The 13,263-nt window shown below is 42.2% G+C and overlaps 1 long non-coding RNA gene across 1 annotated transcript; it reads left to right on the top strand.

Moving 5' to 3' along the window:
• The first annotated feature begins 10,376 nt into the window (after positions 1–10,376).
• On the top strand, positions 10,377–12,663 carry LOC109324026. Its single transcript, XR_002104827.1, has 3 exons — positions 10,377–10,386; positions 10,545–10,549; positions 12,501–12,663. It is a non-coding gene; the product is annotated as an uncharacterized LOC109324026 (long non-coding RNA).
• Positions 12,664–13,263: the final 600 nt, after the last annotated feature.

The following is a 13,263-nucleotide window of genomic DNA, read 5'->3' as shown; positions in this document are numbered from 1 at the left end:
GAAGAGAATCAGGTATGCTGGGAAAGTATGGACTCGCCTACAGGCTTGTCAGATCTGCTGGTGGAGTTGGGGTGGAAAGAAGGTTGGAGCTGTAATCCTAAGAACCTCACCCAGTAATTCCTTCATTAGGCATAAGGCACAGGGTGATAGGGTTATTTTAGTCATTGCTGATTAGTCATTGCTCATCTAGAATATTGTGTGCAGCTCTGGCCTCCACACTGTAGGAAGGATATGAGGAAGGATATCGCAAAGTTAAAGCAGGGCCAGAGGCCCAGAAGGCAAGATGTATGAGGAAATATTGAAAGAACTAGGGATGTGTAGCTTGTAGAAAAGGTGATTAAGGGGAGACAAGGTGGCAGTCTTCCAATTTCTGTAAGGCTACCATAAGCAGAGGAAGAACAACATTTCTTCATTGCTACAGAAAGCAGGTTGTGAAATTAGTAGTTTCAAATTCAGCAAAGTAGGTTTAGATTAGATTGTAGGAGGTTGCACCAGCTGACCCTCAAGGTCCCTTCCAACCCTATGATTTTGTGATTCGTTAAACTAGACCAGATGGTTTATGGATCCAGCTTCAGTTTGAGGACTCCAAGGGATGGGTGTCCATTGCATCTCTTAGGATGCTGTTCTAGTGAAAATTATGATCCTTAATTCGCAAACTGAAGAACTGCCATGGGGATGACTGATTGACTGAAGGTTGCCCTGGAGGTTTGTGGCAGAGCTGGGAACTGCAGTCACGTATCTTGAGTAACAGTGTACAAAACAAAGGGCATGGTACATGGCAATGGGTTAAACTACAGAAAAAAAAATTTGGATTAAGTCTGAGAAAATACCTTCCTGACTGATAGAAGACTAGGGGAATAGAACAAGCTGCCCAGGGATGCTGTACAGTCTCCTTCATGGGAGAGTTTTGAGAAGGAGCTGGTTAGACATCTGCGCAGGATGGTTTAGTAAGAGTGCATCCTTGTATTTCCGGGGGACTTCAAGTCCTTTCTAAAACTATAACTTCAAAATATGAAAAATATAGCAAATAGTGCAACTTGGACTTGGATTGCAATTCACAGATCAGCCCTTGTTTGGCCTGCAAATATTCATCCATCATTAATAGTCTGTCCCTCTTTTCCCAATTGCCAGGATCATAACAAGCAGAGCATATTTCATTTTAGAGCTTCATGAATAATTTTTGAAGCTGCTGTTTTTGTTTTCTTTTGACTGGCCAAACCAACCTATAATAACTCTTTCCTTTCTGTGACAACTTGGAACATTTTTTTCAAAAAAGCACATTGAAAATTAGATACTTGGCTCAAGAGTTTAATTTGAACCAATGAAACCAGTATGCCACTTTATATTTGAAAAATTTTCAGCATTTTAAAAAAAGGTTAATAGAAACGAAAGTTTGGGCTATATATGTATATCTATGCTTAGTCTTTAAGGTTCAAATGTAACCTTGCTTTCTACTTGACTTCAAACTAACAAGGCTATCTCCATCTTGCTAATAAGTGAAGGAAGAGAAATAATGTGTCATGTTATTCTGTTTTAAGAAAAACATATTTTCAACAGTTTCAGAATGAATGAAAGGTTTGAAATTCAGAATTTGTTTTTTACATTATTTTTATTTCAACTAAAACAATTTGCTAACACTGACATAAATTCATGTTTTGTTTTGGTCAATGCAAATAATTTTTTTGTCAAAGATATTTGAACAGAAAATTATATCCCAGCTCTTTTGCTGTAGATTTTCTCCCTTCTGGATGCCCAGCTGTAGCTGTGGAAGAATAGCTCCTGCCAAGCTAACAAAAGCTAAAGGCGTCCAATGTCATTTAAGTAAATCAAAAGAAGCCTTGAAAAACTGGCAGGTAAAGTCGGATGTCCTTTCAGACTAGATTAAAGTGTGGTTCGGAGGAGAGCCACTGAATTGTTCATATTCTGAAGGCAACATATATTTACAGAAAATGAACTCTCGGTTTAAACATTTCTGAATCATGTTGAAGTGTGCATTGTAAACGAAACAGGTATTTCTTGATTTTCTTGGCTCAGTTTCGGGACTTTATTTATTTATTTTTTTCCTGTGCTAATGGCAAGCCATCGATCATGGGAGCAGTAATCAGATTTTTGCAGAAGGCCATGGGCATCATTTTCAATCATTTAAACTTTGCCAGCCTACCTCCATCTTTTATAAGTCATGGAGATGAATGCTAGAGGATTTTTCCCCTTTTCAAACTTGCTAATTTTTCTCATTACCTCTTTCTTTTTCTTCTTCTTCTTGCAGCTGAACAACTTGTCACATTTATTTGCCATAAACTATTTTGCTACCTGCCAGGTCCAAAGCACCTAATTATCTATACAAAGCAGAAGATCGATCCCTTTTCTGTGCTCCTGCCAGAGTGTTCTTCAGGTCCAGAACTCCACTTGAAATCTCATCCTACAGCAGGCAGTAGACTATGTTGGAACAATAGTACATCTATTAGGGCCCATACTTTGCACCTTACTAACCTGTGAAAGACAGTGTAGACAAGCAAGGCTTACTGGATTGAACTGTGCAGTTCCAGACTATGCACTGTTTACCACACTACCATCTACCCCTGCAAATCACAATGGAGCTTTAAATGGCCGATTGTATTTAATGAACACTCAATCTGTCTTCATGACATTGAGAACTCCACTTCCATCCTTTCAGTGCCAGTGCACTAACAGCACCTGGGAAGACAGAGGACATTGGACTTATTCACCATATGGTATTGTTATTAGGCCTGTGCAAAGCAGTTAGTATTCGCTTCGGATTTGACCAATTCGGGGGACAGTGATTCGATTCAGTGATTCGAACCGCTGTCCCAAGTCAATTCACCCGAATCTGATTTGGAGATTCAGCTGATGCCGAATCTCTGAATTGGCCCCACCCCCCGCCCACTCTCAATGGTTGCCCCTCCCACTCTCCCAGCTCCCAGCTCTTTGAAAAGAAAGCCCCCACTCGCCGGCTGCTGACAGGCAGGGGGGCAATCCCCAGTGTCCCACACTGTCCCAAGCTGCACGGGGGGATCTGTCATGAGCCCCTTGACCCCTACCTGCTCTCCCACCCCAGGCCCCCCACCCTGGCTGCCCTGCCTGTCACAGTACCCAACCCTTTAAAAAAAAGAAAAAAAGAAAGAAAAGCCCAGACTCACCAGCTTCTGCCAGGCAGGGGGGTGATCTCTGCTGCCCCCACTGCCCTATGCAACCCCATGCTGTGGGGGGAGGACTCTGCCATGAGCCCCCAGAAGCCCCGAGGCTGTTGGTTTTTTTAAGGGCCAGGAGCTGGAGTGGGCAATGCAGCCACGGGTGGGGGGTGGGGGCTGGGAGAGCCGGCTGGGGTCAGGGGATGGGGCCTAGCAGAGGTCCCCCATGACCCCCTCCCTTCTCCTCCAGCCCCCTCTCCCCCATCCCCTACTTACCAGCATGGAGTCCTGCTCCAGTTCCCTGCTGCAGCAAGTGGGGACTGCCTCACCAAATCAAATCAGCACCCAGAGCTTTGCACACCCCTAATTGCTTTGCAGCAACGTGGAATTTGCACATTTTCAATAGACTTTATAGAGCAAGCAATCATTAGGAGTGTGGAGCTGTCAGCCTTTCCTGTTTACTAAGAGGCACTTGTCCAAATAACCACTCCCTCTAGTGCTGCCCATTACCGCCCACCCATTTCCTGCTTCTTTGTCATAAAATAAGCCAATCAGCATCACCTTCATGCAAAGTGTGATTTGGACCCAAGCTGAACTGGACCTTGCTGAAGCTCTTCAATTGATGAAGAACTTTACTTTGCTGTTACATTTCTTTGTTTGGTGCCCTAAATCCAGGGAAGTGATAATTCCTCACGGTTCTCCAACCTAGAATAAGACATGCAACAAGTTTCAGGGGAAGCGTCTTTAGCAGGTTTTTCTTGGGGAAGAGCTGGACTGATTTTGCAAGTGTAAGCTTTGTGTTTATTCCAACTACACCATCAAATCTGTCGTGATGATATCATGAATTCTGAGACAGAGACAGATCACTGACGAATACAGCTAAAATGTGAGTGGCCTTGATCTGAAAACAAAGGAGAAAATAAAGGTGAAGTTATAGATTACACTTAAACTACATTAAATCTGTGGAGTGTTAAGCGGTGTTAAAGTTAGAACATACTGTGAGCAGTCACACATTCAAGATGAATACTGTTTCTTGTACGCACAGCTCTGATTTGCCACTAGAGGGCTGGCAAACAGATGGCTAGGAGCCAGGATACCTGGATTCCACCCATGCTTTGGAGGGATGTGGGGGGCGGGTTGCTGGGAACAGCATCCTGGGATGCTGGAGGGCTGCAAATTGCTCAGTTTATCTCTGTGGAGCAGCCTGAAGTTACCTTACGTGACCTATGTAACACAGCCCAGAGATAACCCTCTGCTGAAGTGGCATAGGTCGGAAGTGCTCAGCGGGCACTTAGCATGAGTTAACAAGCTTTAACATATAGACGTCTCCATTTTAAGTGCCTGTAGTATGGTCTAAATGTAATTGGCAACTTCACCCTAAGTCGTCATTATGGACCGCCATTTGGAAGAATACCAAATGAAAAACTTTCCTAGTTAATAAAGCTCTTGCTCAACCTCTGAGTTGGGCTGCTATTTCTCAAGGAGCCAATGTTCACTAAAACCTCCCAGTTGGTTTTAGCAAACAAACTTTTTCTAATGAGTCTCTTTCCCTCTGGGAAGACACAAATGAGCAGAATTTCAGAATGGTGTTCAGTCCCACTTCTGCTAAATGGCAGCCATTCCTGTGAGCTGCTGCTGCTGCTATTTCATTTCATCTTCACTGCCCTTCAAGATCAGGTGCCACTGTGAATGAAAGACCTCCTGAAAACTATGTGCATTGGAGCAGGCATGGAGCAAAGTGACTGGCATTGGACATAAATAGCTATTGCACTGGGGCTTTAGCTTGTCACATATTGTAAAGAATCTTCTATTGCCGGGCAAATTGACAGAACACTTCTGTGCTCCTTAATCTAGTTCCTCCTGGCACATAACCAGCTCTCAGGATAGGTTATCATATGTCCTATTTCCTCATGGGAACTCATGCTGTTTTTCAAATGTTTCTTTTCTCGAACTTTGTTGCATCAATTGAGGCGAGACCCTTGCCTCTACCATGAACTTACTTTCCTGAGTCTCCTTGTGTTCCCTTTCTAAATGAACTTGTAGCACAGTGAAAGTTTCCTAGATGGATTGGAATTCAGGCTTTTGTACATCAACCAAACAGGTCTAGCAAGAGCACAGGTAGTATACATTTCTTTGAACTGCCACCCTGCCAAGACATTAAAACACAAACACTTTTGGGGCCACATGTATGGACTAGTCATTCTACTTCAGTTGTCTTTTCATTCTTTGGCTTCTCAGCTGAGACACTCTATAATGCGCAAATTGGTATAAGCTGTGACAAGGGTGGTCCTTCATAGTGTCATAGTTCCTAGGGTCGGAAGGGACCTGAGGAGATCATCTAGTCCAACTCCCTGCCATGGCAGGAAAGAGTACCTGAGTCAAACGACCCCAGCAAGGTATTCATCCAGCCTCCTCTTAAAGCCCCCCAGGGTAGGAGCCAGCACCACTTCTCTTGGAAGTTGGTTCCAGATCCTAGCCGCCCTGACCGTGAAGTCGCGCCTCCTGATGTCTAGTCTGAATCTCCCCTCTGCCAGCTTGTGACTGTTATTCCTGGTCACTCCTGGTAGAGCTCAGGGGAACAGGGACTCCCCCAGTGCCTGCTGGTCCCCTCTGACTAGGAGGGGGAGTGAAGGCTGCTCTACTATGGTCAAAAAAGCTAGTGGAGCTGGTAAATAAAAAAGACCAATGTTGTTATGCATTAAAAAATCCTCTTTTAAGGATGGTCAAGTTAAAGAAACCTCAGTTAAGACCAATTCATTAAAATCTCAATTACAATCAGTAATTAAGCACTAACTTTACCAAAGTATCCATTATTTAGCCCTTAGTGGCACCTGGAAATACCACTTTAAATAAAGTCACATATCTCCATAAATACATCTCATAGAGGGCTTGTTCCACAATCACTTCAGTTAGGCAGACCCTTGTGTGTCTAAGGAAAGCCCCACTGATTTTAAGAGGACTCCTTCTGGCTGTGGAGAGCTACCTGCATGGATAAGATTGGATAACTGAGGTTTCCATGTGCATTGCTCTACTCAGGGCAGGGCATACGAAGCTTTTTGAGGTTATGAGTGAGGAACTTCAGCACATACTTAAAATTCTGTACTTGCTCATGGCCTTTTAAAGCCCCTAGGACTTAAGCATGTCCTGAATACAGCTGGTCTACTGAATTTGGTTCTAATCTCTCTCCTTCCACTGCAAATGATGACTGTATGCCCTGAAGCATGTGACAGTATTTCCCTTACATCTTGTTGCTTCAGGCAATCCTCAGATCTTTTCTGCATTAATTAATATGCATATCTGAAATCAAACTAATATACCCAAACATTTGAACTAGACCTTATTTCTCAGACCCTGTAGCCCCTTTAGTTGCATTCCATATGTGTTATTCTTTTCAGATTATACTATAAATGTTGCCTAGAACTTATTGTACAAGAAGCTTCTTTTATATTATGTGTCTTTGAGAACTATTTAATAGATGGCCTTTTTTATTATTTTTTTTTAAAATAAAACAAAGGCAGCCATCTGAGACAAGCCATTTTTTATGATGGTACAGTTAGAATATCAACTGCAAGTTCCACAGTGATCAGTCACACAATCAAATGATGAATCATTCGTTACCATAAGTACACTAAAGGAAAATAAGGCAAAATGGAGTTCACTCTCAACAGAACAGAGAGGACTGAGATCTGTTCATAACAAATCAGCTCATGCACGGAGGGGAACTACAAATCATTCCCAGGGCATTATTCATTGGATTGCCCTTTGCCTCTGTCCAGGGAAGAACTAGTTTGAATTCTCATGTATTCTCTTCAATGTTAGGCTAACAAAGCTGGTGGGAAGGAAAGGCAGAAGAAATTGCCTTTGGAAGAACAGCTTGCAGTTTTTTAATAAGCAGATTTTTGTATTTGCTTATCATGCCGAGCAAGCACTTTTAATATAATAGTAGATTATCCAGTTTTTGCTTTTATTAAACTTATTGTGATTTAACTGTAAATCCCTGATTTCCATAATTGTACATTCATAATTGGCATTTTTATTACTTCAGTTCATAAAGATTCCAACCAAGATCAAGGCCTCATTGTATTAGGCACTGTACACATACATAGTCATATAATTTTCCATGAATTTATTTATTTATTCAGATTGCAAAGCTATAAAATATAAGTGCCCATCCAGGGCACTAGGAGGGGGTAACCCATGAATTTTAAAATTACAAAATAAGCAAATAGATTGCCTGGCAATACAGGCATCTCAACTTCATACAAAAGAAGTGTTAATATTCACTTCTTACAGAGCTCAGATATAGAAGGCGATAAGAGTTACAGAGAGTCTGTGTATTGCAGTTGCATAGGCTACCCAAACTAGTTTTAAACTATATACTTCAGGTATCAGGAATCATTTGATGATGGCAGAATGAAGCTCATGACATGCTTCAAAACTTACCGAAGAAACAGAGTAGATACTTGGGCAGTTGGTCTTGGCTATTAGATCCTGGATGGTGAGTTTAAGCTTAGCATAAGTGTATCTATTCCACATAGGGGTGTGTATCGTAGACATGGTAACATCCACAGGAGTGAACTCACAGCCCCAAAAGTGGTAGGTGACTTTAAACCACTTTTGCACTCCAGCTCCTGCAAAGACCTGATGCTGGTGCCTCAGTGATAGTAACATTTTAAGGAGCATCACTGGATCCTCCTGGAAGATCTATGAGCCATGGCAGTGACCAAAATCTTTGTAGTACTAAGTGCTTCAGTCTGGCTCTTTCCAGAAACAATCCTCAGGAACCAGCCTGACTGCTGTTCTCTGCAGTATCTGAAACATGGGGAACAGTGATGGAAGACATTAAGAAAGATTAAGTGACTTCCTTAAAGACCCAGATAATTTCTGATACAGAACCAGGAACAGAACCTAGGTCTCCCATTGAGTTAAACACAACAACATTCTCCTTCAAAAGTTGAATAGACTGTACAATTTCACTTTCGGGGTTTTGTGTGTTAATGACATGAGGCAACAGGAAGAGGGAGAAAATAAATCAATGAAAGTGTGACAGGGTTGTCAACCCAGGGTTTTATTTACTAATAATTGGAACACTTTTTACTGACACTCAAACTTTTTTACTGACATGTTTCATAAAATATAAATATAACCCCTCTGCCAGGACCTGGATACCACTAACAAGGTCTGAGTTCAAATTCAGGGGTTTAACACCAACTTTCTAAATCTGACTTAAGAACCCCATGCAGAAACCTAGGAAAATAGAATTTAACTGGGTTTTCTACAATGAACACATTTTCCCCCCTTGCCTCAATTTGGCTATGTACCTTCAGTCAAGCTCATGGTTGCTTAGGTTTTTTGTGAACAGTGCTTTTTTTAATAAACAAGCATCTTTTGCCTTTTTATGGACTAAATTTATGGACATTTGGCAACCGTGGCATGGATAGAAGAAGGTCTAAGATCTTGAACATAAAACAGGTGAATTTTGTCTTAGCTCTGTTTTCTTATGAACTCTCCTAACAGCCTCCTGTACTCCTGGTATGGGACTGCTGAAAGAGTAGAGGTGTTGGCAACCCACATGGATAAAATCTTTGAGGCATAAAAGCAAATATGCACCAAGACTGAAAAGAAGGATGGCATCAGTGGTCAGTCTCACATTCTCTTGCCAGGGACCACAGGCTGCAGCCAACTTTGCCCTACTTGGTAATTTGCAGTCCTGAAAGGAGGTGTTGGCTCCCTACTAATTGAGGAGGAAATCTTTACACCAAACATAACAAGAAAAGCATTGTCAAGTGAAAAAAAATTGGGATGTGGCATTTTTCTCCCCAGAGCTTTCAGATCCTCTATGGACAATACTTTCTAAAACCCAAGCAGAGAGGACTCAGCATGCACCCATGTCAGATATGGCCCTGCTTCTTGGTACATATTTCCTTGATTTTTATGCATGAATTATCCAAAAGACTTTCTAGGGCTTACAGAGCTTCTTCTCATTCAAATAAAGAAGACATTCTTTACCACATGAGAAAAAAGTTCTCAGATAATATGGTAATAGAAGTGAATGAAATATCTAAGTAGGTTCAATGAGACAGAGGTAGAATTAGAATTGCTTCTGAAATGATTTTTTTTTTTTTTTTTGGCAATTTGAATGAAACATCCATGTCTTTAAATCCCCTTCTTGACATACAGAAGGGAAATAGATTCCCCACATGGTTAAAAGAACAGATCTATCTTCTGGTAATGCTCTGATTAGCTAAAAATCTGTTGGAGGTAGGAGACAGAGACAGGAGTAGCTAAAAGGACTGTGGTATCTCTAGGAGTTAATGCAGACTTTCTGCTTCTCTCTGTGATGCCTAATTGAATTCTGTATGAAGCAGGTTGTAACCTTTTTTCCAGCACCTGATTGGAAATATATTGTATCATTGTCCTACCCTCAAGATCAAGATGCCTTCCTTCAGCTCTCATGACTGAACAGTGAATAACAAGGAAAATGAATTATCAAGTCACAGAAGCCTAGTCTGTGTAATGAATTCTATTGTTACTATTCAAAGTACTTTTTTTTGGAAATATAGAATGGAGCAGGGGGTGAGACTTTTTGTTGATGAGAAAGAAAGATTTTTCTCATGTTCCATGTGATGTGCACTTACAAGCCATGCTTTATGGAATAATATGGTACTAGTTTGTAGATGATGAACATATGAGAGATTATTTTTTTTAGCTCTGTTATAATAGTTTTATGGCAGAAAAATGGAGATCAATGATTATAATCACCAGCACAACTAGGAATAGGGGAAATATTTTTTGTAACCTTCCATTAAAATCCATCTGATGAGCTCATAAGGCTGGGTGACACTTCTAGTGACATGTACATGGATGGTTACTCATTACTAGGATGCCTCTCTTACCCAATATTAAAGGATACGGTGGTTATTGGCAGTCTTCTGTGTGATATTAGAAGCACAGAGGGTGGTTTTTGCTCAATCTCCAGATCTATGTATGTAGGGGAGAACCTACAAAAATAGGTCTTTGAGCATAAGAAAGGAAGTTGACTGTGCTTGGGCTGCCAGATCTTAATTCTCCAGACCCTAAAGAAGGCTCTTAGCATAGTCTCAGCCTGTCCTAGGCTCCACAGGAAAACTCTGTCTAGCATGCTGGAACTCTCTTACAGAGAGAGTAAAGTGGGATTGAGCTGTGTCCTCTTCCCAGATCCTCAAGTAATCCATGGGTACCTAAGAATGGAAATGGAGTCTCTCTATAGCCCCAATCAGTGGCCAGCGCATCACCATCCAGCTTAAATGACCTGGGTTCTGTCAATGTACTTGGGCAAAGGACTGTAAATTCTATTTATTCTCCCACCCTTCTGTCTGGAGTAAGAGGTGTTTCTAGAAGCAGAGCCACCCCTAGAGGGGGTGTGGCCTGGGACACATTAGCCTGTGTAGGGCCTGTGTCAGGGGTGGCAAGTGGCCAGAGTGCAGAGCAGGGGGGAGGGGGTGGGCATGGCGAGTGGCTGGGGCACAAAGCTGGCCATGTGTAGTGGTAGTGCCCTCGGCACATGCCAATGGCACAGTCTGCAGGGCCCCCTAAAGCGTGGGGCCTGGGGCGGTCACCCTGATTCACCCCTCCCAAAAGACGGCTCTGAAGAGGAGTAATGGAATAAAATGATTCAAAGATAAACTTTAATTAATTATCAGGCACTATTTGGAACTAAACTGTTCTCAGTCGTATCAGATGACGGGACAAGAAGCAACTGTCTCAAGTTGCATTACGGGAAGTTTAGGTTAAATATTAGGAAGAATTTTCTCACTAGGAGGGTAGTAAAACACTAGAACAAGTTACCAGCAGCTCCCAAGAGCCATTCTATTATAATGCCTCTTACCCCACAATCCTGAAGCATGTGTAAAACTGACCTAAAATTCTACCCAAAGCCTTTGTGATGTACAAATGAGTCGGGGAAGGCCAAAGTACAGACAGTTGAAAAGCCAAAGGCTGAGAATTGATTCAATTTTTGCAGGTTAGTCTGAGCTGCATAGACCAAACTGATAAGCAAATGAACAGAAGCCAGGGAGTGCTAGAGCATGCCTCCCTACTCGGCTGCAGCAAAGGACTTGATCCAAAGCTAGTTCACCGATCCTGTGAGGGAGGGCTTGCAGGGAAGGCACAAAGGGATGTTGGGAGACTGCAAATTAACTTGAATCTGGAGGGGGTCTGGGACACTGATTTAACCTAAATCAGTGAAATCTGATGCTACATCCACCCAGGTTTATCTTAAACTGGTATCAGCCATTTTGAAAGCGGTTTATGTGCACTGAACTGTTGTGTTACAGATCACTTAAAACCAGTTTATGTGTATAAACTTATACCAGTTTATGTGTAATTTCTGTCCCTAGGCAGATTAGGTCCCTAGAATTAGCATTACTGGCACAGTCCAATGTGTTGCACTTCCACAATTTTCCAAGCACACCTGCTATTTTAATATATCCTCCAAAGGCAATTTCACACTCCTTTTTTAGGAAAGTGAGAGAGGTCATCATAAACAACAAATATCCCCTATGGAGTTCCCTGAAAACGGATAGCTGCAGCAGTGGTTCTCTCGAGTCCAACTTCATTTCTGTACCGGGGTAAAAAAAGAATCTTCCAGCTAATATAGGAAGAAGATACATATATTCATTCAGACAAAAAAAAAGCGCATTTCTCTTGCTTGTCTGGGGTTGGAAGGATGGTACAGTGTATCTGCTAACATTAAAAAGAGATGATTAATGTGTTCCACTCACTGCTGAAATACGTTATTTCTATGAGAGATCATTTGAAAATGAGCTCCTTGTAACTACAGCTGGGAAAAATGGCAATTTATGTTTGATTTGATAGCTGGGCTAAATGGCATCCAGGTAGTTAGGATGATGGAACTACTCCTTCTACTTTATTAGGTAGGGTAACGGTTTGGGGACCAAAGGGCTAGTAGTATTGCTTCATTTACTGTGGCTAGAGATTAGTGTGAATGGAACTGGAGTTTTCATGCTTTGTTCTTGCATTGGCCTTTGTAATAAGGGCAAGATAGGACTCCATTCCAAAGAACTTAAAGGGGATTCTTTATTGAGGGGCCTGAACATGTCTGCCCAAATTTATTGCTTCCAGAAGAACTTGTAAACCTTATTGACCATCCAAGTCGTGGCCCAGACTGTACTAGCATGGCAGATGTTGGCCTCACTTGAACGTTGATTAAAATATACTGCTCACACAAAAGGCTTTGCTAAAGCATTAGCCAGAGTAGGCCTGACCAGCAGACCTATTCAATACATGAACACCTCACACATGCAAAATTTGGCATGTGGGCCAAACAGGCACTTCTGCCAAAAATAGGAGGAGAAAATGGTATCAGGTGTAGGATAGTCCAGTACCAGGATGATAGGGTTGGAATGGGAACACCCAGATCAAGATGTGAAATAAGCTCATGCCACAGGACAGTTTAAGATTTTCAAGATGGAGTATAATTTGTGATTTGTTTCGATCATTGTATAAAAGGAGAATTGGAAATCAGGGGAACCTTGTAGCAGCCTAGGGGAGCCTGCCTGTTGTGCCGATTGCCTCGCCACAGGTACAAATGCCTTAACTCCTGGCCTGATGTCCTTGCTACCATGTTAGGGCTGTATTTGTAGCCAAACCTTTGGCAAAACACCAAGCCTGTGGTTGTTTTTTAAGATGATGACTCTAATCATACCCAACAACAGAGGAGATTCCTGAATACACAGCACTGCTAAAGAATACATGGGACAGGTATTCAGTACCAATGCATAGGGGCAGGTTGATATATTTAGCACATTCCTTACCTTGTTCAGTCTACATATGGTCTGGGGGACCTTATGTTCACCAGAGTGCCCCAAGGAATGACGAGATCAAATGGTCACAAACTCCTCCGTGACCATTTCAGGCTAGACATAAGGAAGAACTTCTTTACTGTCCAAGTCCCCAAGGTTTGGAGTAGACATCCAAAAGTCTCTTGAAGGCATTCAAGGCAGGTGCTTGAACCACCTCCAGCGGCAGTCAGTCTTGCTGGGATCCTCTGACCCCTGCTGACTTCCTGCCCTTTGGGCGGGGGGCTGGACTCAATGATCTTTCAAGGTCCCTT

Source organism: Crocodylus porosus, unplaced genomic scaffold (assembly GCF_001723895.1).
Source record: "Crocodylus porosus isolate Cpor-Errol unplaced genomic scaffold, CroPor_comp1, whole genome shotgun sequence".
Lineage (NCBI taxonomy): Eukaryota > Metazoa > Chordata > Crocodylia > Crocodylidae > Crocodylus > Crocodylus porosus.
Note: the sequence above shows the minus strand (reverse complement) of the source record. Positions and strands in the feature narration are given on the sequence as shown.